The 27,778-nt window shown below is 42.5% G+C and overlaps 1 protein-coding gene across 3 annotated transcripts in view; it reads left to right on the forward strand.

Annotated features, from left to right (window-relative positions):
- The first annotated feature begins 7,302 nt into the window (after positions 1-7,302).
- The window catches only part of LPAR1 (lysophosphatidic acid receptor 1), a 73,305-nt gene continuing 52,829 nt past the window's right edge, over positions 7,303-27,778 (forward strand). The window contains exons 1-2 of one of the 3 annotated variants that reach the window (XM_062604367.1): positions 7,715-7,801; positions 21,895-21,967. The gene's annotated coding sequence lies outside the window, so the exon portion shown is untranslated. Of the gene's footprint in view, positions 7,434-7,701; positions 7,802-21,894; positions 21,968-27,778 lie in introns of those variants that run through there. The other 2 variants (XM_062604368.1, XM_062604366.1) reach the window with 2 other exon arrangements.

Genomic DNA, 27,778 nt, shown 5'->3' on the forward strand with positions numbered 1-27,778 from the left:
AATATGATGTGGCCCCATGTTTGGTTATGACACAGCTCAAAAGTCAGAACTGGAGCTACTTCTGGTTTCTCTTAGCGCCGAGGAGGTCAGTATCAGGGCAAGCATGTCTCCAAAGAGTTACCATGGAAATTACCATACCTCTTTCTGCATTTTGGACAGCTTCATACTAAAATAAATGAGATCTGGGCACCCAGAAATCTTTGAAAACCACAGTCCGAGCCAGCCAGCTTCTGGCAGCTGCTCGAAAAAGCAGATGTGATATCAGGGAAGGTGCACTTGTCTGTTAAAAATAGGGGTTAGACTTTCATCCTGTTTAAAGTGGCTTTAGCTAACAAGGTCGAGGGGTCTGTTCCCCCTCTGCTCTGCTGGCACGAAACAAACAGCTTACTACTTGGTTCTCATTGTAGCCCTTACTCTCTCTGCCCTGTGAAGGCAGCACAAAGGAACTACAGGCACATTTGCAAACAAATGCTGCGAATATTGCGTGCGGTTTGTAAACACAAGCAGTGATTCAAACCTGAATGGCAACAGATAGTAGCAGGCAGCCAGGCCTTCAATTATTAACTAATGAGGCTGAGCTGACCCCAAGTCTTTCCTCTGTTCCTGCACGAGGTGGAGAGTGCAGCAGCAGCCTGCATTTTACCATTTCACTGAGAGCGCAGCATCAGCCTGATCAGAAAGTGGTGTTGTGGCAGACTGCCAGCAGAGCACTTCCAAGGGTGCAGCAGCTGGGTTTCTGGATTATGCAGGCTTTGGTCCTGTGGAGGTGGGCAAAGCCTTGAGGTGTCTCCATCACATTGGCTCACTCTTTCCTTAGCAGGGAGCTGAACCAAACCTATGTATGTTTCCATCTGGGATGTCCAAGACTGCCCTCTCCCCCTATGCCAGAAAGACACGCGAGGGTTTACCACAGCTCCCGTGTACACCCAAGGCCTGTGGGCTGGGTCATAGATAGCCCACAGTGACCCAACTGGAATGGGGAATGAGATGGTGGGGTAAATCCCATCCTTACAGCCTGGTTTCCAGGCTGGAGATAACCCTGAGACACAATGCTCAAGTCAAGAAGGAGAAAATCACACAGAGCACCCATCTGTGTCCTGATGAAGTAAAAGGGGTGCCTAGAAAAAAGGGCTGCCAGCTCTGATACTGATATCCCTGCCTCTCCCCATCACAGCTTGCCTTTGTACTCCTGCATTCATGCTAAGGAGGATGGACAGAGAATGGACGCCAAAATCTCCCTCTGCCACCTGACCTCTGCTTCTGCCCCTGTGTGACCCTGCCCCAAAAAAGCTGTGTAACTTCTATATAACTTTAGCTGATAATTAATCCCCACCAACACCAAGGGAAATTTGTGGGAGCTAGGTAAAAAAGGGAACACAAAGGCCCCAGGGAACAGAAGAAAGCAGAGCTTGTCTCCAAAAGTCTTGTGAGCAGTCTGAATCCACACTTCTCTACTTCTCTCCCCCCATTTTCCTTATTTTATTTTACTGTATTTTTAGCTTGCTTAAAAGAACTGAAATAGAAGTAAAAGAAGAAACAGGAGACTTCGCTTCAGTTCTGGCGCTACATACTGAAGCTGTTCCAGCATTTCAAAAGTAGGTGTACAGCAGAAGCCTAGATTTCGTAGGAAGCCTTTGCTTGCTGCTAGCCTAATATTTAGGATTTATTTTTGAATTTTATTTTCCAGGCTCCCTGTCCATGAGCTCTGTTCAGACTTGGGCATTAGAGACAAACCACAGAGGACAGAGGTTTGTCACTGAACTACACCAGGTCTGTGACAAAGGGTGACTGCAGAGCCACGGCGGAGATGCCGTCAGTGTTGGAGTTGAACGTGGGAGCTGAGGGCAAGTTTACAGAGGAGGCGTGTAAGCCAGGAAAATGAATGTGCCTGTGGCAACATACACAAGAAATTGATTCCTAGACTGTTCATTAAACCTAAGACCAGGAAGATTACTGTAATAGGTATTATGTTTATTGAAGGAGGTGTGCACTCTGGGAGAAGAGTGTAGCTTCCAGTGCCTGATATTGTTCCTGTATTTTCACATATCTAGAAGGAACTTCTCCCTGTATGCACACACCTATGATTCTTTTTCGTCCTCAATATTCATCACTGGATAGCCCCATTGACTAACGGATTGTCACTTGCACTGAATTTTCCTGTGCCTTAGAAGAATATATTGTGCGTGGGTCCTGCATACATTAGGTAAATGGGAGCACTGAGAAAACAGCATGAAATGCATTCATCAGACTGACTGCCAGAGATGTTGCACACTTGCAGGTCCTTTTTAAGGCCAATGGAAAGTGGAGGTTGAGAGACATCTTCTCTTTTGTATTCTGAGGACTGAATAATTTATCAGGAGGTTATTGAAGGTTTTTAATGGTGCAATCAAATCATTATAAGCAAAATGCTACAAAATCAAATTCAGAAGAATGAAAGCATTGGTTCATTAATGGAATAGTTCCAGCCATCTGGCATTCATATGTTCTACATTGGGGCTGTCACTGTGCAGACAGAAATGACCCAATCTTACCTTCAAGCAAGAGTTTCATTACCTAAATATATTCAAATTCTTTACTGTTCAGCTAACATTACAGGTTCTATTTTGTGTTTTGGATGGGGCCTTTTTTCAGTTTTGTTCTGTTAAATCTCAGTCCTAGACCACTTCTCCTTCACTGGCATGTGTATTCTGCATCCCACAGTGGACACAGCACCTCTTGGAAAAGTTCTAGTGGTTCATGATGCCAAAGCTTTGGAAGAGAGAGAAATGGGAAAATTATATGTCAATGAAACTAACTTAGACACTGATGGTAATATTGTCATTCAAATGAAATGTAATTCTAATGTAGGATGGAGGCTTTCACTTGCCGTTACTGATTTTTCTCAAATAATAGCTCCAGAAACTCTTCAAAGATCTGACATATAAGCAGACCAAACTGAAAGTGCAAAGTTATATACAGTACAGAGGTATCCAGCAGAATTTATGCTGTAAAGAAGTATGACATTCAATTTATTAGAGGAAAAATATCATTCAGCTCCAGGTGAAAGGGCACTTACAGGGTAGATAAAATATTTTAGATGCTGCTAAATAGCAATATCAGGGCAGGATTTTATATTCACTGCACCCCTTGGAGCCAGAGGGACAGGTGCTGGAGAGGTGTGCTAAAGCAGTGAATCCACTGGCTGCTGCTGTGCTTGTTGAGGGTAAAGCTTTCCCTTGTCTCACTGTGCCCTCATGAGAAGGGGGATTTCAGTTCTTTCATGGCAGACTGAGGCCCTATGCTTGCTGAAGAGACAAATCAGAGCAACATGCTCCATGTAGTTTTTCATCAACACCTACAAACGTGCTGTTTCTTAGAGAAACTGGAAAACAAAATGCTGATGGATCAGCAGTGTACAAGTGGCTGCTAGGGCTTTTAGGCATCTTGTGTAAATGCACAAATTCCCCAAAGAGCAGTGGTGACTCAGCGCCAGGCACCTGCCCAGGCACACCTCGGAGCCAAAGGACAGATGCCACATGGGGCTGTTTCTCTCCCACTTGAGACATACATCGCCGGCAGCCCCCTTCTGCTTCCCCCACATGGAACCTGCAGCCGTCCCCATCTCTGTCCTTACCCCAGAACTCCAGCTCCTCCTAATTGTGTCTCATCCCCACAGTGGTGAAGCTGTGACAGCCAGCTTCCTGGCCTCCCATCCTAAAAGGCAGCCTCCTGCCCCTATGCCCGTCTCCAAACCAGCGCTGTATGCTTCACACAGCTGTCAGCTGTATGCTCCAGTGCCTGATGCTACATGAGTCACAAGATTATGAACAATAAAGCTGAGTCTTATGGTCCCATATGAATTATTACTGGGTTTGCCACTCATGCATTGAGCTCCTTTGCACTTCTGACAATAACTTGCCTGAAGCATCTTACAAATCCTGGTGCAACCACTTCAGGGCAACACAGACTATGCAAGTGCCAGGAAAAAGCCAGAGGCCCTTTTACAAAGAGCCAGCATGATGGTCACTTGAGCAGATGCTGCTCTCGTTTCTGGCATTAAGCTGCTCTAAACAGCCTGTTCTGACTCAGATTTTGCCATGGAGCCTATGGGAAACAACCATCTCCTCTGCTTTTGTGGGCACATCCCTAACCCTGAATATGTTCAGGCACCTGTGTGCGCCTACTTTTCCTTCAATCATGGACTTGCAGCCCTGCTGTTAGGGACTAAGGCAGAAAGGCATGAAAAGCCAAAGCCTGGATTGTAAGGGGTAGTACTGTCATGTTAGTTTTTCAGCAACCAGCTACGCTGCAGAAGGATTAGGACAAACACAGGTCTGAGCAGCATGAGGCCAAGTCACCGGGAAAGAGGGTCTGAATGAAAAAAGATGCTTTCTACGTTGAGAGCTTTCCAGGTTTTGGAGGAGTTCATGGCTCATAGGACATCATGCGCTGCTGCTGTAAATACACAACAGGAGGAGAGAGGAGACTGAATGAGGGCAGAAACACTGCAACAAACAAAGCTGTGGCTTTACGGAAAAGGCTGATTTCTGTCTGTGGGACTTCTGATATGTCTGAAGTTGCTCCAGAGAACAGTGTGTTTTCTGATTGTGGGTAATACTGTTATTTGTTCAAATTCCTCTGCATCCTGTTCTGAACAGATCCCCTACATGTGAGCACTGGGCTTCGGGTAGTCTGTATATAATAGATGAGTAACAAGTCAGACTCCAGAAAGTGCTTGTTCTGCATGCATTGCTGGAGCTGTTCTTAGTAATGTAGCACGTGCTTTAACAATGGACTATGGCCGGTGTTATTTTAGGAAACTGGAACGTACTTAATAATGATCAATAACAAATGTACACTGAAGACACTTTTCAAGTTCTCTAATTATTCCTATCTCAGATAATGCTGAAGCTTGACACTTCCCCCTCCCAAGGTACTATTAATTGTGGTCTCATCTAACAGTTCCTTCAAAGCATCTACTGCACTGAAAGATTCGGCACATTTCCAGTCCAAAATGAAATTATCCATTGGCAAAAGAACACCACAGTACGCTGCATAGAGAAGTGACAGAGTGAAGAGACATCTTAATTGCAAATTCCTTGAGCTTTTTTTTATTAAAAACACCAGAGGTACTTTCCCAGACTGAAGAGGAATTAACTTTTCTGTGTCTGTATGACTAATCTTACAGACACTCGGTTGAAACTGTATGAACACTGAGAACTAAATATAAATATATCAATGTGCGTACATGTTAAGCATACGTATGATTTGAATCGATTCACAAAATTGAGCACATGGAACTTATGTGGCTTGTTCTGGAAACAGACGTTTTTCCAGACTGAAGGATGTGAAAACTACTTCCCCATCTAATGCGATCTGCTACATCTGTGTGTGATTACTTAAACACGTTTCAGACAATGGAGCAGCACAGCCAAGTCTCATAGAAGTTACATTCATTAAACTATATCAGACATGTGATCTTCCCTAGACCTTCAATATTTGCCTTTTTCTAGGATTTACTAAAGATTCCCTGTATTTCCTAGTTAGAGCAATAAAGGAGGACTGAGAATTAATTACATTGGCCTTGAAGAAATGAGAAGTGACTTCACAGTTTCAGGGCTGAGCAAGCATGTCTGAAGTCACTAACAGAAATCAAAGCAACTGAAAACAGTATTGCTGCTCTAACTGAATCAATTCTCTGAAGGTGGACTCAGAAATACTGGGATTTTTTTTTTTTAATGTGTGTCATAATTTTGCTGTCATAAAATTCCATCTCATGCACAGATCAGCCTTTCCTCATGAGCACAGGACTGCTATTTTCCTTCAGTCATCAGTAGCTACAGTCACCACTGAGATGGTCCTAACCAGCCAACCTGAGTAACCATGCTAGGTGAGCTGTTTTTACAGAAGCTAGGTAGTGGTAATTCCCAATTTGCAGATGCAATAGCTCTTCCCACCAAATGTCTTAATTCCTGCACCATCCCTCTGAAACATGCTCCTGCATGCTTGAGGTAGTAGATATCACCATGGAGACATAAGTCCTTTCAGCTCATCCTTTCCTTGAAGCTTTGGTAATTTATAAATTATTTATAATTTATATATATATTATTTATAAATTGTTACAGTGATATCTGAGCAACTGGCAGAGCAAGGACAGGAACTGTGGACATGGGCGGTCAGTTCCTGCCTGAAGAAGCTGCGTAAAATCTGGTTTATGATGAAGCTACATAAGCAAAGCATATTGCCATAGCAATAAATTCTACATTCTGAAGACTGGCTTTTCAACCAGCAGGTCGTGCAAGTCACCCCATTTCTGCCACCAGGGGAGGGCACCGGTGCAGTTTGAGCATGCTGCATCAAACCCGAAGTTGGTCTTCAACCTGATGCAGCCTGTGCACAGGCAGAAAGCTATCAAGACCTATCACAGTACTTGGTGTATGGATGTTTAACCAAGTATTAGAGCTTGTAAGAGAACATGTTTCTTTGTTACCCTTGAAAGCATGTGGTAGCTTAATTTGAAACCAGGTATGAAATAGAACATTTTCCAAAGTTGATGGCCTGCTTAATAATTAACAAGACTTTTCAGCATGTTGAAGCCTAGTCACTGTGCTATATCACAGGGCTGAGTCAAAAACCAAGGACAAGTATTGTGTGGGGACAAAATATCTGTCTTCTTGAAACATGTATACATACATACATAACCGTTTTTGATACATACACACAAAAAAAAGTATTTGACTGCTCACACTAAAGCTGAAAATCCTTCTAGTAACAATACCTGTGATACAGCAGATATGGTCAGTAACTGTGGAAGCCAGTGTCACTACTGTTGATGGTACACAAGTGAATATCTGACTTGAGGAGAACTGTATCTGTTGCTTTCTGGTTCCCTGGGAGGCTTATGAGTATTTTAAATGGGCTTTGTCTTTCATTACGTTTTTTTTGTACTACTGGAGGCATTGCTGGCTTGCCTAGCTGTAAGCAATCTCTCTAGAAATCTCTCCAGGGGGTTGAAGCACCTAGCCAGCCATTTCAGCTACTGAACACTTAAGCGCGGAACAGCATACACTGTCTTTTCACTTGATGCATGCACATGCAAAAGCGGCCTCTAGATGCTCCTGCAATCCAACTAAATCAGCTTATTCCAAAGTTAAGAACTGAGAGCAGCTGGCGGGAGGTGGGGGACTGGGGGAAGAAGTAATTTGAACCAGGTTTTGTATAATAATATAACTCTTCTAAGTCTGGAAAAGTATCCACTGTACAACCCTGCCTCTTTATACGGGTTCGGTGAGCGTACGGATTGATGCTTCCTGTAACTGTGCCTGCCGAACGGTCTTTGCCGACATCGGCAGGAGGTCGGAAGACTCTCACGAGAGAACTGTTTGCTCCAGATCCAACTGCACACCGGTGCCGGGCAGCCCTTGCCCCGAAGTCCCACACCGCCCTTCCTCGAGGTACCCTTCTCCACGGGCCGGGCTCCGCTAGCAGCCGGGCAGCCGAGAGCAGAGCGAGATGCCGCAGCTCACCGCGCCCTGCGCGCCGCTCTCCTCCCTCTGCGTCTGCAGCGGGGCAGGAGCGCGGCCCGGCGGGGCGGACCGGGGCGCACCTGGGCCCCAGCCCGACGGAGGCGGGCGCAACGGGGAGGAGGGAGCCCGTCCTTCCTCCCTTCCTCCCTCCCTCCCACCCTCCCTCGTTCCCTCCCGTCCCTGCCCCCTCCCCCCTCATCCCTCCCTCTGTGCGCGCCGGCGGCGGCGCCGCGGTCCCTCCGTCCCTCCCTCCCTCCCTCCATCCGCGCCCGCGGAACCCCGCGCAGCGCCCGCAGGTAAGCGCCCCGCGGAAAGGATGGGACGGGACGGGACGGGACAGGACGGGGCGGGGCGGGGGGGGGTGGGGGGTGGTGGGGGCGGCGGGCGGGAGGTGAGGTGAGGTGAGGTGCCCCGCCTGCGGGAAGCTGCCCGCTGCTCTCTCTCCGCGGGGTCTGTGTCCATGGCGTCTTTTATCCCTTCTTTTTTTTTCGGCGGTTTCTTCAGTATTTTGGACAGTGGTGCGAAGTTTGACGGGTGCGCGGCAGGGTAAGGGGGAGGTGCAGCGGCGGGGGTCCGGCAGAGAACGCGTTAGAGACGGGCTTTAACGGGCTGCTGGCGTCGGGTCAGGCGGCTGTGCCTCCAGGACTAGCATCTCCGAGGCTGGCGTGGAGTAAGTGATGGACACTTGTTTGATTAAGGGACGCTAACAGTACTGCCACTGTTCGCTCACTTAGGGGCTGTCCTGATTTTTAACTTGATTTATTTATTTAATTCTTCTTCCGTGAAGACTCTTTGGATTTACATACACCAAATTAGGGCAGTGGAAAAAGTCCTACCTAAAAAAATGGTTGCCACCTTTCTCTTCTGACTTCCTCAGTCCTCCGGACGAATTCCCTGCTAAAGTCAGATGGGAACTATGTCCCTGTATCTTTGGGGTTCACAAAGGCAAAGGACAGGGAGGGGATGAATGGCTAGGACAAGGTATGGAGTATTAGGGAGAGACCGGGAGAGTGGGGAGCAGGGTGGATGCTTTCGGACAAAAGCCGTTAGAAAACTGAAGTGAGAAGAGAGAGGTGGAACCGGAGGGACCAAGTTTTTTCCTTTCATTCCTTTCTGCATGTTCTTTTTAAACAGTTCTACAATGGGAACCACCCCCCAAACCCTTCTTCCTATGGAAATGAGGGGAAAAGATTTCTGCATAGCCCTTTATCAGAAAGCTGTTGCAATGTCTAAACTTTTTTTTTTGGTGGAGTTTCTCTGTGAAACAGCTCACACCTTTCTGATTTCAGTTGTCTGTGAATAAATGAGAAGCTGCTCAAATCCCTCCTTCCTTTTCCATTTTCGTTTTGTTTTGTTTGTTTGTTGGTTTTGTTTGCTTTTTTTTTTTGGGGGGGGGGGTGGTTTGTTTTTTTTTTTCCTCCTTTGATGTAGTTTTGGGGCTTTTTTTGAGAGTCAAGGCTGAATAGCTTGCAGGAGTCCTTGTAGGCAAGCTGTGCCCTCGAAGTTTTGGGGGATTGGGGTAGCCACAGTCCTGCACTGTGAAAAACTGCTGCAACTATCTTTTCAAAGAAAGCCTCTTGCAGGCTAAGTCAGAGTTGGTGTGTAGTACCATTTGGTCTAAAATGAGTCACTCTCAGGTCTGAGAATCAGGTTTCAATTTGGCAGCCAGGACTGCGTGCCATGTAGCCTGTTACTCTTGTGCGAGAATGGGGTATACGGTAGTACTAAAATAATGTGTTCTGGCAATTTCAGTGGTGAAGGGGTGCTCTGTGTGCACAGGCGTAAGTGCACTTCTGTCCTGCAGCTTGCTAATGTCGGCTGTAGGCGTGTCGTGTGCTTCTCCTTAACTGATATGCGCTCGAATTTACAAGGCAACTTGATAGGCGTGTGTTCTACTGTTGTTTTTATTAAATATTAACTACACAAAATCAGATGTTGTCTTTCTCCAGGAAAGATTGTCTCTGTCTTTCACCAGAAAAGATTGACACTGTCTCATCCTGTGGAGTTGTACCTGAACTGTGGTTGTTCTGGATTTTCAGAAGCAAATAACTAAGGAAGTGTTATTTAGGAGTGCTGGGAAACACTGTTTCATGCTCAGTATAGTGTTGTCCTTATCACTCTCTATTACAGGTTGCACTAATTAGACCCTTGGCTGCTATAAACCTTGTTCTCAGAAGTTACTAGAAATGGTGCTGGCTGGAGAGAGGAAAATACTGACTGGTGCCTGCTTTCTTTTTCCTCCCCTCTTCCAAATACTGAGAGTAGAAAGGTTAAACAGCTTTTGAGACACAGCATATGGGAAATGCAAAATTGAAGTAGTGCTATACTGAGCACCTAGCTATAATACATGAATACAATGAGCAAGTAACAGAAGATCTTACAATTGTGTGCAAAGATACTTATGGCTGCATGGTTTTCATCAGTAGCTGTGGAAGACTGTAACAACTAAAATATCATTCCTTCTCTGCTAAGAAATGGGAAAAATAAAAATCTGTCTTTAACTTGGTCTTGTAGTAGGTGTCACACAGTGAAACCATGTGGGAATCCAGGAGGGAGCGTTTAAGAAAGTGTTTTGCTCTGGAGCTGAAACTTTGGTGGGACTTAACATTGCTTTGATGAGACATTAGTAACATCTTAATGAATAGTTAATTGTTTCTCAGTAGCCTCTCCATATTGAGCTTGCTTTGTCAATATTCAGAGGCTTAAACAAAAATGTTAATTCTGAGTAGCTTTTGTCTTTGGGAGATTACCACCATTTTACCTTTGACTACCCAGCAGTTTTGTGCATCAGCTCCTAGAGGTAAGCTTCCTCCTCCAGAAGTCCTGTCTCTGAGCACCTCTAGGTGGTGACCTGCCAGCACTTGCTGATTGTTGTTACCTTGTCGATTGCTTTGCATGGGGCTTCTTTAGTGTATGGGCACAGAGGAAAACGGAAAGCAGTTCTGTTGCCAACAGGGCTGCCTGAGGAGCTCTCACATACATTGCTCTTGATCTTGGTGATGTCCACGGACACCTAGAAATTTGAGAATGGGAACAGGTTGTACTGTGAGGCTGTTGTCCTTTCCATTCCAAAACTGGAAGTTGTTACATTTGGAGGATTTCTTCCATTTCATAAAGGAAAGTGTATGTAATTTAAGGGACACTTCAGGTCAGTTTACCATCTAAATGGGTTATTTGAACTGCAGCCTCTACAAATAAAGCCAGGGAGAAGACACATACAAGTGTTTTACTGAAAGGAGCATAAAGCAAACAGTATTTTATCATGTATTTCACTGCTTCTTCCCTAACAATGAGTATTATTCTTTTGAACAGTGTAGTAGTATGAAAAGAAGAGGAAACAAACTTCTAAAAAAGTAAACAGTGTGGTTGTATTAAAATAAACGCACAGAAGTTATCAAAAGGCAATGCTAATAGCTGAAAAAAATATTTGCTTTTTTCTTTTTTTTCTTCCTCTGTCCTTTTCTCTCAGGTTGCTTTCTCTTCAGGTAAGAACTCATTTGAAATCTTAAGATTTAATGATAATTGAGGTGGTAATGGCTTAAGCTGGTAGTGATTATGTAGCATTCCATGTGTGTGTTTGACTTCGCTTTTCCATGTGTTGTGTGGTGATGCTGTAGAAATGTGACGCTTCTCAGTCATGCAACATTAGGGCTGAATTTACATATTCAGTGTTTGCTCTTGAATTTCCTTCACAGCTAACTCAGAATCTTAAGGCTTCATTCATGGCACATAGATGTCAATGGCAAAATCTGTACCAGCATGAGCAGCTTTGGATCAGGTGCATTGCTGATATGTTGCTTTGGTAGAAGACAAAATTATTCCCTGGACAAGTGAAAGCTCTATTGAGGGAATAAGATCTGCTGTTCTGCTTACATTTCAGGGGACTTTTGGTTTTCTTCACTTATCTTTCAAGCTTTGTTACTTTAAAACAAGTAGAACCCCATTACCTGTGTGTATTCTTATACCGAATTAGCATATTGAAGCAAATGAAATTGAACATCTGAAGCAGATCAGGTGCTTTGTTTTGATTTTTGAAGATAGAGGAGAATTCTGACAAGTGTCTGCTTTTGTATATCAGGATGTCTCCTCCTCTCATCTATTGCTGTTTCTTGACTGCCTTCTCCCACGCTCAAGCTGATTAGCAGCACACCTGGTTTGAAAAGTCTTGGTCATGGCTTGGCTGATGGTTGCATTCTAGGATCAATTTTCATTTTTTAATGACTGGTGCCTCTTATTCTTGAAAATGTGGTTTTCATTTGTGCAATATTTCGCACCAGTAAGGAAAAGAGGCTATTTAATGCCAGTTTGGGTAGTATACACGCATCCGTATCCCACACAGCAACTCTGTGATCATTGCTTTTTTCTAATGAGCTCTTGAAAAAGACCTTTTGAGGTGCCTAAGGCATTGCATTTCTCTATAGAGGAACAATAGCCTTGCTTGGATCACTGCATACTCTCCAGAATTTTCTGACAGGCACAGACTGGAGTAATTTGTTAAACACATTTTTCTCAGTCCTGCATCTCCTTCCTACTGGATCTGGCTCCTTCTTGACCCACATCATGTAGGCAATAATGTTAGTGCACATCAGGTGAGAGCTGGCACATACACCCCCAGGTAAAGAAACATTTCTTCTTTAAAAGAAAATGAACCTTCTTGCTCTCCTGGCAGATGAAGCCAGCCACAGATGTGCATGGCTTCTCTGGTTCAAGGAGTCTGGCTAAGGCATGTGTGTCCCTGCCAGCAGCACTGCTGGGGTGGGAGGAGCTGCATCCCTCCTCCTCAGGCCACTCCTGCAATGAATAGCCTGCCTGGTGTCCTCCACTGGTGCATGTGGAAAGTGTTCTGCTTTCCAAATGCTTGAAGATTATTGCTGGTGGAGTTGGATGAGGACCTGGCAGTTGTTGCTGCTGGGAAACAGGAGGTAAGTGTTGCCCCTTGCCAATTCTCACCTGCAGATCGCAGTGTAGTCTGCTGCTGAGGTGGTGGTAAGTAGTGTGGATTGGTAGCAAAAGAAGTGCTTCCAGTTGTGAAAGTGGGAAGGCTGTATCTATTTTAGGAGGAAACATGTTTGGGGGGCACAGGTACTGTATTGGTGAGAACTTCATTACAGTTTTGTGCCAACTGGATTATTTTTGTTTTAAATTAGTTTAACTTGAAAGACATCATTTGGAGTTGCTTTCACCTTCTATTTAAAAATACAAAGGTGCCAAGTATGCAAGCCTAATACTGTTTTTCTGCTTTTGCTTCTGCTGTGAATAGCAGGCAAACATCTCCTGAAGTGGCTTTATGAAACTGCTGGAAAAAATGGTGATGAGCTTGATAGTTGATACAATGAACTTCAACTCTCTGTAATATTCCAGCATGAGACCTACACACCATTTAGCCTTTTCTCTAGGAATTTACATGCCACAGTGACCTTCTGAGTAGGGTGAATTTCACAGGCACTCTCTAGACAGTACATCCATTTCTTTGTCAGCTCCAAAATGTATTGCATACTGCAGTGCTTGCAGAAGCAATCAAAGAAGCACTGGATTGCCATCAAAGGCAACATCTTTCTGTACAAAATACTGGAGATTTTAAGAGTGGTAAAAATCTGGCAAATGAAATGCAGACTGGTTTTCATTGTAAGCCCCTTTCCCTCTCTCCTTCCCCTCTTTTTAGGGTGTGTATGTCAAATATGAAATAGTGCCAGTACATTATTTATGGGAGCAGTTTATATAGACTGTTCTTAGAAATTCTTTGGCCATTTGGGGGTGATTGTTTTCAGCCTGGATGGAAAAATATATGTATAACTATAGCAGTATCCTTTTTTTGATTGTGAAGAAGTCAGCTGCAGCTTTATTCAAATTAAATAAAAAGATGTGTTGGATGAGTATTTAACTGCATAGAGAATTTTTTCTCTTCTTTGGATGGGTAGGTGATTATTTAGGAGCGCTGAGCTTAACACAAGCTCCAGCAAAGACTTCCTGGTAACTGAGAAGTCAAGGGAGATGATGTACAGGTCATCTGTATTTTAGGTGGTTATACTTCAGGTTGGTATTTGAAGGAAAGAAGAGAGACTGCTGATCTCCAAGGAGGAAATTGGCTATGTACCTTGAAAACATGGCAAGTGTTGATTTGTTTGTTGCTGTACGGCATTTGTAGAGGTTCCATAGCTGCTGGATTTCACTAAATGTTTAGCTGTGGATAGCACAATCTGCTTTTGACCCATTATGGACATCTCACCTGCAGGATGGTGTCCCGAAGCCTTGAGCTGCTGCTGGTGGCTGAGAGAGGGAATGGGTTGGTGCTGCGTAGCTGAGGTGTGAGAAGAGCAACATGTCTTCCCTTTCCCATCCCCAACCAGGCTGTAGGCGTCACTGGGAGGCTGGTGCAGACAAAGGCCAAGCTTGTCTGCTGCTCATTTCTGAATCAGCTTTGCTGGTGGCAAACAAGGTGGAAGGGCTCATCCTGGCACTGGGGATGCTGCCGGTGTGGCAGTCGCCATTCCTTCAGCTTGTGGCGCTGCAGCCTGCTGGGTGGTGAGCACCTCCGCTCTCCTGCTGCTTTGGGCAAAGGCAAAGCAAACTGTTGAGTAGTAGCACCAGCTACAGCTGCTGGCCCTCAACTGGCTGACTGAACACAGGAGACCTCAGTGGAAGACTGCAGGTAAATATATCAAGGAAACAACTGTGTCAGGTCACCTTGCCCCTAGAAGAATGGGCTTTCCACTGGGAAGAACTGTGGCAGTAATTATTGTGGTCAAGACACAGTATTCCTTTGATTCCCATGCCTGCATCAGGTACTTGTGGACTTTCTTGGTGGGTTCTGTTTTCTTTTGGTTACTGTGTCTAATGTTCAAAGAATAACATCTTAAATGTGAAATCTTGTACTTGAAAGATACTGTTATAAATGCCTATCAAGTTTAGTTGTCTTTCCTTTTGCTTATTCTCACTCCTAAAATGTGGCAGATATGGAGAGTTGTGGAAATGAGTGAGGATGCCTTTGACTTGCCCTGAGCGTGGTTTCTGCTCAGGGCTTTCAGAGCTGTCCTGGTGTGGCTGGCAACACATGAGGTTCATTTTGCTTTTTCTAAAGCTTTGGATGGAACTGATGAAAACTTCATCTCAGAGCAGTGTGTTTCCCCATACAGTAACCTTGCAAATTAGATAAGACTTTTCCAAATTAATCTCTTTGCTCCACTGGTCTCTCAGCTGCTTGTTTACAGCAGTTGTAGTGTCCTAGTTCAAATAGCCTATGCAAGGGAGACTGGAAGCTGACTGAGACTTTAGGTTATTATTATGATCAAAGCAACTCTGGTAATTAGTGAATAGGCTTAAAATAGGGCTCTAGAATTATTGCAATTTTGAAAACGGTAGGAATAACGTGGCTTAGTGCCTGGTTCTCCAACAAGCATGGTGTGTTTCTCATGCAAAAGCATCCTAAGAGGTTCAGCCTACAGAAAAAAACACAGGGAGAGTTGTGCAAGGTGATGACAACCCAATGACAGGAGGGAATTACGTGGCTGTAGAACACATAAATGTCTTAAAACTAGTATGGCTGAACAAACACTTCTGCCATGGTCCTGCATATTTCCAACCTCTGCATCTCCACAGAGTTTCTTACGAAGCCAATTGCCTAGATTTTAATGACAAAGTTCTGATTGAGAGACTTGTTTACAGTTTTTTCAGTTGTTTTTAAATTTTTCCTAATGTGCTATGAAGGCTCTGTGAGGGGACTCTTGATATGATTATTGTGGGAAAGTGGTTGCTTTTTTTCTTCAGGAGAGTGGCACAAAACTGCAGGAAAGGCTTTGGCGTTCAAGATGCATCCTGCTTCATCATGCTTTGACATTGACAGGCGTGTGGAAAAAAAGGGAGAGGAAATACTCACTTTCCTTGGAGTTACCAGGATAAGGGGATGTTTCTCAGTTGGTAGCAAACTCAAATGTGAAGCTGCTCTGCAGCTGCCTCCTGGAGTTGTGGCAGAAGTCATTCAGTGCCCCACACCTCCCTGTGACCATACCACTTGTGGTTTGAACAACTTCCCCTGTGGGACCCTGCGGTGGGGACTCTTGCTGGTATAAGCTGTGCCTCCACTAGAGGGGGATGCCAGTATAGCTATACTGGAAAACTCTGAGGATTTGGTTAAATTGTTTTACTCTTTCCAGCTGGCAATATTGGCTGCTGGGTTAAGTGGAACATTCTTGGAAGGAGGCTGCTGTGGGACCCAAGGGAGTCAGGACCCAGCAATGGGCTTACACAGCAGCTCACCAAGTAGCAGGCATTGGTTTTATCAAAACCAGTATCAATTCTGCCAGTGTGCTGTGCCACATGTTTGTACAGAATCATAGAATAATAGAATGGTTTGGGATGGAAGGGAACCTGAAAGCTCATGTGGTTCCAACTCCCTCTGCCGTGGCCAGGAGCACCTTTCACTACACCAGGTTGCTCAAAGCCACATCCAACCTGGCCTTGAGCACTGCCAGGGATGGGGCAGCCACAGCTTCTCTGGGCAACCTGTGTCAGTGCCTCACCATTTTCATAGTCCTTATACCTAACCTAAAAACACTCTCTTTTCAGCCATCCCCCCCCTTGTCCTATCACTACACATGTGTATAAAAAGTCCCTCTCCAGCTTTCTTGTAGGCTGCTCTTAGTTCCTAGAGGGTTGATATCAGGTCTCCCCTGAGCCTTCTCCAGGCTGAACAAGCCCAACTATCTCAGCCTGTCTCCAAAGCAGAGGTGCTCCAGTCCCCTGATCATCTTTGCGACCTCCTTTGGACTTGCTCCAACAGCTCCACCACATCCCTCTTGTACTGGGTGCCCCAGAGCTGAACACAGCACTCCGGGTGAAGTCCCACAAGAGAGGAGTAAATGGTGACTCTAAAGTTGGCCAGCCTAGGAGAGGCAGCTCCGCAGTGGGAGAGACTGCAAATCAGACCCAGCATGCCTAAGTGGGCTTTGTTTGGGGTCACAGGAGCACTGCATGGGCCTTCAGCTTTGGTGTTGTGGACACAGCTGGTGGATTGCAATTGTGGGATGCCTAAAAAATCTAGTTTGTGGGTGGATTTCAGTACATTCTCCTTTTGTGGCCTGAATCCTTTGGACATCTTAGTTTATTTGTATAGCTGCAAAAGAAAGATCTTAGTGGTTCCCAAGTAATGGTTTATGGCTTATTCTTTCATTACAAACTGTCTTAAAGAGGCTTTGAAGTGTGTGTGCATTTAATGCTTGTATCCATGCTAATGTGCACTGAGTTCCAAGGGGAGAGTTTGAGGCAGGCTGCTACTTTTTCTAAGAGTCCATTACTATTCAGTTGCATTTTTCTCCAATATGATTGTTTTTTCTTCTTTCTTGCTCTTTAAAAGATGTGCAAAAGGAGCGTATCTGAAAAGCAGCAGTGCATTTAAGTAGTGCTTGAACACCAGCATTTCTGTCATTGTATGTGTTAGATTTTGTTGTTGTTGTTATTCTGTTTTTAACACTGACTGCATTCTGCCTCATGGCTTTTAATTTTCCACTTGAATCCTTGGTATCTCCCAAATATTCTCATAGAAGTATTTGTAGTCTCCATTGGGTGGTATGTATGCTGAGGACCTAATCAGAGAAGCTGAGTAATCACTGAAGTATGGTGTGAATTTACAACAGCCTACTTAATTCATGTGACCTCTTGTATGCACTAAAAGCTTGTCTGCTAAACACAATTTAGAGTTAATCCAAGTAAATTCTTAAAGTGAATTAGCCAAGCTGCATGCTAATCCCCTGTGTTTACCTGCTTATTCAGATAGGCAGCAGCTCAAGTTTTATTAAACTTCACTTGATAATTGAGTAGGGAAGGGTCAGAGAGAAAGGTGGTGAAATCTCAGTGTTTTCTTCATCTGTGTCCTTTCAGGGCATATTTCAGAACTGCTTTGCGTTTATAAATCTCGAATTCATGGAATGATCAGCATGAGCTACCTGAGGCCAAAACCCAGTACTCCAGTGCAGCTCTCTTGCTAAGCACTACTGACAGCTGCTGCTGCTGCTCCCAGGATATGTTGGGGAGTGTGTTATTTCCTGATTATCCTTAAATGTTGTTCCTCAAAATCCCCAACTGTTTGAGTTGCGATGCTTTAGATGGTGGGGAATATGGTTCAGACTATGGAGATAAGGAAGCCCTTTCAATCTCTGCCAAGAAACTAGTAGCCAGCCCTGATTTTATAGCATAGACTCACAAATTCTGGGTGATTGTCCCGAGTACACCAGGGACTGACATGGTGGGCAAGAAGCAATTACCATTCATTTGTCAACATTAGGATTTTTGTTGTTTTGAGCTACTGGGTTGGCTTACTCTCCAACAAGGCAAGATCAAAGGTAAGATCTTATTTCTGGGTCACTGCTGTCCATTAGATAAGTTTGTTTGTGGCCTTGGGAAAAAGCAGTGACGTGAGAACAGGGAATTTAAACCCTGTCATTAAGATAATTCTTTCTTACTGTCAATTCTAAATTCTTTCAAACTTCATTCAGCTCAACTATGCAAAATACAGCACTGCAGAAATTGCCTGGAGAACAGTCAGCTGAACTGATGCAGATGTTACAAAAATATTTCTGAAGCAGCATGACTGTTATTTCTAGTTTGAGGGGTTGGTAAACAGTTACTGTGTCTGCATTGTTGCTGGCCTGAACCATGTTAAGCTGATGCCTTGCAGTCTTCAGTGTAATTTTTTTGTGGGGGGTGGTTGACAAATTTCTATTTCAGATAAACTTAATTAAACTCCTGTTTGTGCACCATTGGTCAGGGTCCATGTAGGGCTATATTAGGATGGTACATTTGTAATTTGGGGTTTGGGGTTTGGCCTGCTTAATTATGGACTTCCTTGGCTTCATCATTTCCACATTATTGTATTTTGTAGTGGGTCATTCTGTCTGAAGATTGAACATCTGTTTCATGGATCTGGGGAGGGAAAAGAAGTATTTGCTTTAATGCTGCCCCCCCGAAAGCTGTTTAGAGAATTGTGACATTCTGTTATCATCCAGATGTCTTTTATCTAGTGAAAAGGATAGTGCCTGAATGTTTAAATACAAACTTGTTTGAGAAGAATGCCAGCATACTACTTATTTTCTGAGGTCTAAACAAAAGGTAGAGTTAGCAAATGGAGTCTCTGTTGCCGATCCTTGGAAGTGTCTAACTATATTACTTTGTTTTTTCTTCTTGGAAGTAAATATTAAATGTCTGTTTGTAAGTTGTTGAGAAGATAAGTTCTTTCTGTCTTTCCTCTCGAGGAGTCATAGCTGGATATCATCCTGGTATCTTATATGGTGATTTATACCTTGATAGAAGTGACTTTATGTATTGCTATTGTCTTCTTTAATGATACCAGTTAGTAAGCAAAATAGTGATGAGAATGCACCAAGTGAAATTCTGTCAACTACCAGTGGAAGGCAATGTGTCTGCATTGGCTATCTGTTGTGAAAACCACTCCTTGCAATTCCAGCATTCAGAATAATTTTAATGAGCAGCTCCTTGCTTGTTTTATTTGTTGTTGCTGTTATTTATAATGGAGCAGGACAAAAGCATGCACATTTGTTTCTTTTAAACATGCACATGCACTCACAATGCTGGCAACAGCTAATGATGCATCTGAAAGGATGAGCTATCCATGGTGACTTTGAACTTTTCTCCCTGCTAGTTAACCTCTTCAAATTTAATGCTTGTCGTTAGAAATAAGCCATTTTAAAAGAGTCTCAGAAACTATTTCAAAATGACTTGTTTTAGAAATATTTGGTACTTTAAAAGTCATTACGATGAAAGTGCAGATTATGAAAACATTGTCATATGACAGCAGCTTCCTTGTGCTTGTGCTATGAGAGACCGTCCACATTGTAGTTACTTGTTTACATAAGCCTGAGCAGACTGGTATTATTTTCCAGCAGTCTGTGTCTAGCTGTATTTTTCCTCTGTTTTCTGGTGATTCTTTCTTGAAGTTTAGAGTAGTAAAATAATGTTGACATTGGATGATGGCATGAATTATTACTCTGGAGCCTTCCTGGTTCATTTGTTTTTACTTGAAACAGAAACATTAGAAATACACTTTCAGGGATATCTTACTGTTCCAGTACCCAGTAATTTTAAAAAACCCAGTGGAACTGCTCCCGCAGTTGTTTCTTGAACCTGGTACTGTGGTTAGTACAGATGCTTTAAAGCAATTAAAGGTTATTTTATCCTATGCCAACCTGATCATTTCATTGCAGAAGCTCCCGATACATCTCAAGAAACATTCATGTACCACCCAGAACCCCTTGCATTAAGGCAGAAGCTCACTCATTTCACTAAACAAGAGGGGGAAGAGGCTCTCCAGACTTGCTGAGTAGAAAAGCAGGGATCATCTCTAAGCAACCCTTAAGAAACAAGCATTGATGGATGTCATTAGAGAAGCTACATTTCTGATAGATAATGCTTGAAGTAAGTCTAGAGGTTTAGGATGATAATGGGAAGATAATCTGATACGTTGGCTTTAAAACTGAAGCAATTCAGATTTTTCAGGCAGAGCTCAGAAAGCTTTTGAGAGAAGCAGTAGACTTCAAGAGAAGATGAAGTATCATTTTTGGATTTAAATACACCCCAATAAAATGCTGCCCTAGTGATGGGAGTGGAATAGATACAATATGGAAATAATTGGGAAAAGAGGCAGAGCAAGTGAGAGAATTGCACTAGATGCAAACTGAGCTAGGTCAGAGAAGTAAAGAAATAATTAAAAAGGACTAGTACACAAACCAAATGGAAGTTTTTTGCTTTTTTTTTTTCTTGATGGTAAATAGGATTTTGAGTCCTTCAGTGTATAACAGAGAGAGAAAAAGTACCCTGTGTTTAATGGGGAAAAGGAGCATGATTAATATGTGGACAGCACAGTAGTGACACTATAAACAATAATGTTGAGATTTGAATAGAAAATGATGCCTCTTTGTTTTTGTGCTGCTGCATGCCTTGTGGGTTAGCCTGCTGGCTAACTGGTACAATTTGTACCATAATTTGCATGACTTAGCATGAGAATTTTCATGGTTTCACATGTCACAATGTCAAATACTGTAGGTTTGTCCTTTCTAAATATGTTTTCTGCTTATTATTAAAATGTGGGATTTTCTTCTGTTAGCATATGTTATAGTTAAGATATGAATCCCCTAGAATGTCCTGAGGGAAAGAAGTTAATTGTTTTGGAAGCAAGACTAGAAAGTTCAAGAAAAATTATTTTTAATCAGATATGGCAATGTTTAGTTACCTGCCTTCATGATGTGATGCTTACATGCCTTAGAAAAGACCTTTTAAAGTGAGCATCTTGCTACCACTGACACAGAGGAGGGAAGATGTTCGTTATTTTCCCTTCAAGATATTCTTGGTCATTTCCATTAACCTATAAAGAAGTGTCATGATGGGCCAAAGAGAATCCATTCAGCTTCCATCAACACTGCCAACATAGTCTCCTCAAATACCTCTTGCCATGAGTAATCAACAAGAGGAAATTGCATGGGTACATGTTGCAGAAAGAACGGCATCAGGACTTTCTGCATTCAGCAGGGTTGGATCTGTAGCAAATGCTCGGGGAAGTAAGAGTCCTCCTGCCTTCCTTGTCTGCCATTGAATTCATCAACAAAATGCATTTGAATTTCATGGGCACAGGTTCAGACTCTTGGTTTGTCAGAAAAAAATAAGTGAACAGCAGCAACAAAAAAAAAACAAAACAAACCATGTCCCCAACAAGCAAACAAACAAAAAGAAGTCTAAAATCCCAAGCAACAAAAAACACAACCCCAAGCCAAAACAATACCAGAAAGAATGAACAGCTCATAATTTTGGGAAGTATCTTCTCACTGAAGAACCTTCATTGTAGTCACAGTAAAATATCCAAATGATATATCCAATAATGTTTATCCTTTTGCGGGTAAACATCAGAGTAGGTAAAGGAGAAAGGCAGACATGAATAGGTTAAATAGACACTTGAACTGTCTGCCCTTTGGTGGAGCCCAGTGCTGCATAACTGTGGTCAGCCTGCTTTTGTCATCCTCAAAAAGGATATGAGGCAAAATTGAGTGGCACATGGAAAAGATTTCCCTGCAAGATAAATGCTTCAGGGTAGCACACTATTTGTTCTTTTTTTCTTTTCCATTGAAAATGTGTGAATAGAGGTGTTTGTTTTGTTTTTTTTTCTTTTGTATAATCCAATTGATCTGCTTTTTGGTGGGATGGGTGGGGGCTCTGATCTTGCCCTGGTGGGATGACTAGGAAGATGTCTCTCCTGACCCATGTGGTCTCTGTGCAAGCAGATGATTTCTTGGAGGGCTTGCCACTCCACAGTGGTCCTATTTTATTGTTGTAAATAAGCTCTGTGTGTGGTAAATGAATAAGGTGACTGATTGTTTCCTTAATCTTGCAGTGGGGAAGAAGGGACGAAGAGACAGTTCCACACAACACTGCCTCTGCAAAGTTCATGAAACTGTTTAACTGGGGTAAGGAGGCTCCACCTGACATGTCTTTGCTGAACTCCTTTGGGGCTGTATTCTGTCATGGGAAGATTTAGCATGGGTTTTGTAGTACTCATAATTTTAGTTACTGAGGCCAGAATAATGATCTTTCCCTGATTAGCCACAGAGCTCCTATTCAGACAGGTTTGACTGATGTCATTTTTTCTAGGTTTTTTTAGCTTTTTTTTTTTTTTTTTTTAGGCAGAGGCTGTGCTGTGAATGCAAGTAGTAGGTTAGAGATCCTCTGTTGATTATTGTATTGTGGAAGAGTCCTACTGAATGTGAGGGAAATGTCTTAAATTTGTGTTGCAATAGTGTTCTTTCTAGCCTCAGATTATTGCTGTAAACTTCATCTCTTTTTCCTTACATAAGGAAGACTAGCAGCTCTGATGTGCTCCTAAGAGTGAAGACTTAGCAGTGGAAACTGTAAGTTTCTTTTAGCTTCAGGAAGTTGCAAACTTCCCTGGAGCACCTCTTAAAAATGTTTGAGTTGTACAGGTGTGAGCTGGTTGAAGGAAGAAGGTAAAGTGGGAAAGATTAATTTGATTTTTTTTTTTTTTTAACTTTAATATTATGCTTTTGGACTTCTGTATTTTTAATTGGTCTCATTAAGTTACCTGTTTTATTCCTTATTTATCGGGAGTTTTTAAGATGCTTTTCAGGTGGCTAAGCAAGTTGGTTGTTTGTGGTATTTTGATTTGATTTGGCTTAAGTAAAAGCCAAATGATCTGGCCAACTGTTGTTATCAGTGAAGCAATCTGCAAGGTGTTAATAGCTAAGCACACTGCTGTCCTACTTTTGATGCTATTAGTGGCTAAAAGGTGTTTGCACTGTATGTTACATGGAATGCATGCGTTGGCTGACAAAGAGCAACCAAAGTAGGCATCCTACGAACATAGAAGCAGACACGTTATGTGGAACCATAGCAATAATAAAATCCCTGATTCTGTGGTGTATCTCTGTGACACTGAGTCATTTCCAAGAGAGTTGTTTACGATATTGTCTCTCTGAAGTTGGAACAGAAGTTGTGTAGACAGCATCTGCTTTGATGTGTTCAGTGGCTGGGTTAAATCCGAACTTGGGGAAGTTTTTGTTGTTTTTTGGTTGTCAAAGTCTCAAGTGCTCAGACTGTTTAAAAAAGAAGGGGGGGTTGTTACAAGATAAGCTGTTTTATTAGGGTTAGTTGTAAGCTTTGTGATACTCAGTCTTGCTAGTGGGAGAGGGCAGGGACCATCAAGTATGCTTTACTCTGGGTTGTGGGGGTGTTTGTAGTTTTGTAAGGTTTGTTGTTTTTTTTTCCTTTTTTTTTTTTTCTAAATACTTCCAAGGTAGAGATTTCCTACTGTTATGTCTGAAGCTTTCCATATGCTAGCAAACACCAGTAAAATGTATTTGCTAGACAGTGAATCTGGACTCAGGAAATGTCTAGTTTTACCAGCAGTGGCTGTTTCCAGGGAACAGTGGTACAGCCAGCACAGTAAATAGAATGATGCTGTCCCTTCATCTGGTACTCCCTTTCCAGGTTTCCACAACCCCTTACTAAAACCTCACGAATCCATTTTCACTGTGAAATTATTCTTATGAAGAGCTACCAAATGGGTGAGATGCTATGACTCCATTGCTCTTTAGAGCAGTCTGTCCAGTGACTAGAAGCAGCAGACATGAAGGCTTTGGCAGGAGGCATGTTTGCATAACTGGTCTTCACTGGTACAGCTGAAGGTGGTATTGCATGTGCAGTAATAATAGGTAACTTGTGCAATTTGTTGGTAGTTGGTGTGAAGGCATGCTGGAGAATTGCATCCACTTCCTTCTACAGGGGTATATATGAACAGTGGTTCAACCCAGCCAGTGTTCCCGTCTGCCCCTTTGATATCAGAAGTAGATAATTTTCTTCCATGCTATTGACAAAATAATTTCCAAATCCAGCAGTGTAATTTGAGGTTCACTGCTATTAAACCTGCTTAATCACTACCATGTACTATTCCATATAGATCCATTCCATATAGATCTATTCCAGTACTTACTGCTATAGTAATAGGCAATGGATGTGATGGCAGCCTTTATCGTGCTTTCTGAAGAGGGGTGTCAAGAGCCAGGCTGACACCAGCCAAACTGTAGAATTTGTGCAGGAAAATGTGTGTATTAAAATACACATGCTGTCAACAAGATTTGACAGTTAATTTTGTGCTACCTTCCAAACTGTATTAGTGCATCTGCTGAGATCTGCTTGGAAATCTCTTTTATTTCTTTTCTGCTTCTTTCAGTCAGTACTGAATCACAGCTATTAAGTTGTTGCAGCTCTTTTAATTGTTGAGCAAGTTAACACAGTGTGCAGGAGTTTATCTACATTTGCAGACAGAATGTACCCTGGAACAGAGAGAAAGGACATAACTGGGAGGAAATACGGATTCTGGGGATCATAACCACTTAGTTCAGCTTGTTCTTATGCTTTGGTGGGTCATCCAGTAAATTTTCACATGCTTTATGCAGCTCATTTGGCACATTTATTTGTTATAAGATACCACATACCAAGCTCACGTCAACAATCAGCAGTCTGCTCCCTGACAGAAAACAAGATGTTTGCTGAAACAGCAGTCCAGATGTGACATGTGAGGAAAGAGAAGGCAAGTCCTGAGGTGACAGGACAGGGAGCTGGCATGTGGCTTTTCCCTTCATTTTAACCAATAGTGAACTGAATAATGAATAATTAATAAATAAATAAGTAAAATAACTAAAGAGTGTTTATGCAAAGGCTTGCTGAAACTGTTTCAGAGAAGTCAACACTGACATTAGAGTTTGGATTGCCTTGCAATTTCAGAAAAACCAAAAGCTTCTTATCTGCATTTCTGCAGCATGGTTTGCCCTTTGCCAGTGTGCTGGGGCTATTGTTTCACAGTTGTACCTCTGCTAACCTGCAAAAAGGATGTTGACCCATCCTGGGGTTTTCATGATATTTTTTTTTTTTTTTTTAATTATAAACTTTGTTAAGAGAAGTTTCAGTGTTTGAAGAGTCTCTATTAAATAACTTTTTCAACAGTCATAAGCTAGTGAATTGCATTTGCAGTGTTCAAAGTGGCAACACTAGAGATTGTAAAGACCTTAGCTAAAATAATATAAGGACTCAGAAGAGGTAATATCTTTCTGTTAAGAAGATCCACTGCTCTGTAACTTGCAAAAGAAAACCCCAATTTTCTTCAGTAGTTCCTAGCAGTCACTGTAGTAAAAGAAAGATTAACAGGAAGGCCTCTTTTTTGACAAGCAGCATGAAACTGAAACCAGTTTTTACTGCCCTTCATGTTTATTTCGTTACATGCCAGAAAGTGTATCCATAGTTGTTCTTTTATTAACCAAGTGATTAGCGGAGAGCAGAAAAAAACCTCTAAGAGTCAATAGTAAGTAGCTAAAAATCTGTTACCACCACCACTTTAGGTAAGCGGTAAAATGAAGTGGTAGACAGATCAAGTCAATGCTGTTACTCCTCCCTGGATGGCCTTTGCCATTTTGCCTTTTAAGGCTACTGTGGTGGGGTCATGCTTTTGTTTGTTTGTTGAGCAAACTAATGCTTACAAGCAGCTGTAGTTTAGTGAAAAAGGCTGGAGGTGAGTGATGCCAAATGATTATTTCTGGATGTCAAGACTTAAGATGCCACATGAAATCTGGAATGTCTCTGAAGTGACAACTGGAAGTGGAACCCTTATGTGAGATCTTTTTCTTACTTTCTCGCCTTTTTACATGTTGTCCAAATGTTTTATTTTCCTTGACGGGTTTATGGGTCCTGTCCATCTGAGATCAGTTAGGACTTAAAACTGTCCTCTGAGTAACCATATGTTAGGCTTTTATTCACTAGAGCTGTTTAGTCTTGTTTAGCTAAGTCACATTTAACAGCTTCAAGGTCTTACCAAATCAGCATCCCCTGAGTCATGTAATCCAGAAAGAAGTCTGTGAAGTCAAGCTGTGGTACCAAAAGATGCTCTGAGGGGGGTGCAGGAAACCAAAACTGAAAGACAGCAACAATGCAGGACACCTGAAATTGTCTGACACAGACAGCCACAGATTGTGAAAAACCATTTTGCCTGTCAGGGCAAGCACTTGTGCCATAGCAGAGGCACTTGTGGGCCCAGATGAGATACACAGTGAAGCAGAAGTTGTTGATATTGCTGCATCGCTTCCAAATGGCAGATCATGGTGAACTGAGGAGGAGAAAGGGTCATATTTTTTGTCATTGTAATGGATTTTCCAGAAGCAGTTCTTTCAAGATGATGTTTTTGTGATACATGATTGAACTTCTAACTACTTCAAGTAATGACAGAACTGCTTGGTTCTTCATTTCTGTGGTCACAGACAGCTGATCTGGAAATCATGATGTTTAATCACAGTATGTCAGGGAGCAGTATGTTTTGTTTGGTAAGGATGCATCCCTGCTTCACGTGTTAGAGACGTGCTACTCTGCTAAATGTCAACTGGTCAGGTTTTTTAATCAGTCAAACAAAAACTCAATGTGTCACCATAAATGACTTTCTAAATGTCGTAATTTATGGTGAAACATATTTTTGTAGATATGAGTCACCTTTGCAGGGGGTAAGAAATTCTATTATCTTCGTTGTGCAAATTTTACATACAGATCCAACATGTTTCCCCAGTTTACAGTTCTCTAGATGCACTCAGTAAAGACAGCAGCATCTGTCAAGTATTCACAGAGTGGAATTTGCCATGACACCTGCAGTTGCAGTGTTTGGAAATGATATATGTGGATCTACTTCCAAATTTAGCAGTTTTTTTCAATGGTTTGTAGTGCAGGAATCCATCAAAATCTCACTCCTGTGCTTTTGTTTGAGACTTTCTTTTTAATAGAGATTACCTTTTCTGTCATAATGCCCTTCCACAAAGTTCATTTGAGGATCCTGTTCCCTTTATTTGCAGCTCTTGAAAAAGACAGGGCTGCACCCCGAACTCACATGGGTATTAAATTAGGAGCCATCTTTGTTTGCTTGAATAGAGTCGGCTTGTTTTTGCACTGCTGTGAAAGCATAGTTCCCTCTGTACTTTGTTACTGCTGAAGATGATGAGATGGGTTGGGAGAGGGGGGCGAAACCTTTTGTACTGTCCAACCTGTTTTCAGCTGGAATGCTTTTAGGAGCCTAACTAGTTGGCAGAAAGTCTTAATCATTGTGTATGTTGGGCTCTGGAGTTTGAGAAGTAAGGTGGATGCAGAAGAACATTCCTTCTCCTGGCCAAATTGAGGGATCAGTGCAATACAAGCAATGAAGATGTATCTAGGAGCAGAAGGGGGAATGTCAAATGGTTGTAGGCTTAGGATTTTTTACTAATCCTGTGTTTTCTATTTCTTGGAGAGATGGTGAAAAATAAGTACAGGCATATTTATCCTCTCATCTCTTAAAAATGCTCATTGGATTTTATGGGGTCATGCTTTCTCTGACATTAGTGTTCTACCTGGAGTACACAGAGCTAACTAAAGCTAACTAAGGACTTTGTCCTTAGTTTTTACTCTTCTGGTCTGTGATGATCCCTAGTAAAAATTATCATTTTCTGTCCTTTTTACATGTGGCAAACAGGACTCTAAGCACACCTCTGGTACTGGTCTAGATAGTCTTTTTTTTCCCCTAAAGTTCTGATTCATCTATAACTTTTTCCCCATCTTCAAGAGTGGCAGCATTTCAGGATTGAGAGAAGAGAATAAACTTTAAAAAAAACTAACAATGAGCTGCTGTAAAGTAGATGCAGTGACACTGCTGCTCTTAAGCATGTTTTGAGAAGAACAGAAACAAAGGTCTTCTG

The sequence above is a fragment of the Pezoporus occidentalis genome, unplaced genomic scaffold (genome assembly GCF_034315485.1).
Source record: "Pezoporus occidentalis ecotype Australia unplaced genomic scaffold, CSIRO_AGI_Poc_V1 ctg86, whole genome shotgun sequence".
Classification (NCBI taxonomy): Eukaryota; Metazoa; Chordata; class Aves; order Psittaciformes; family Psittacidae; genus Pezoporus; species Pezoporus occidentalis.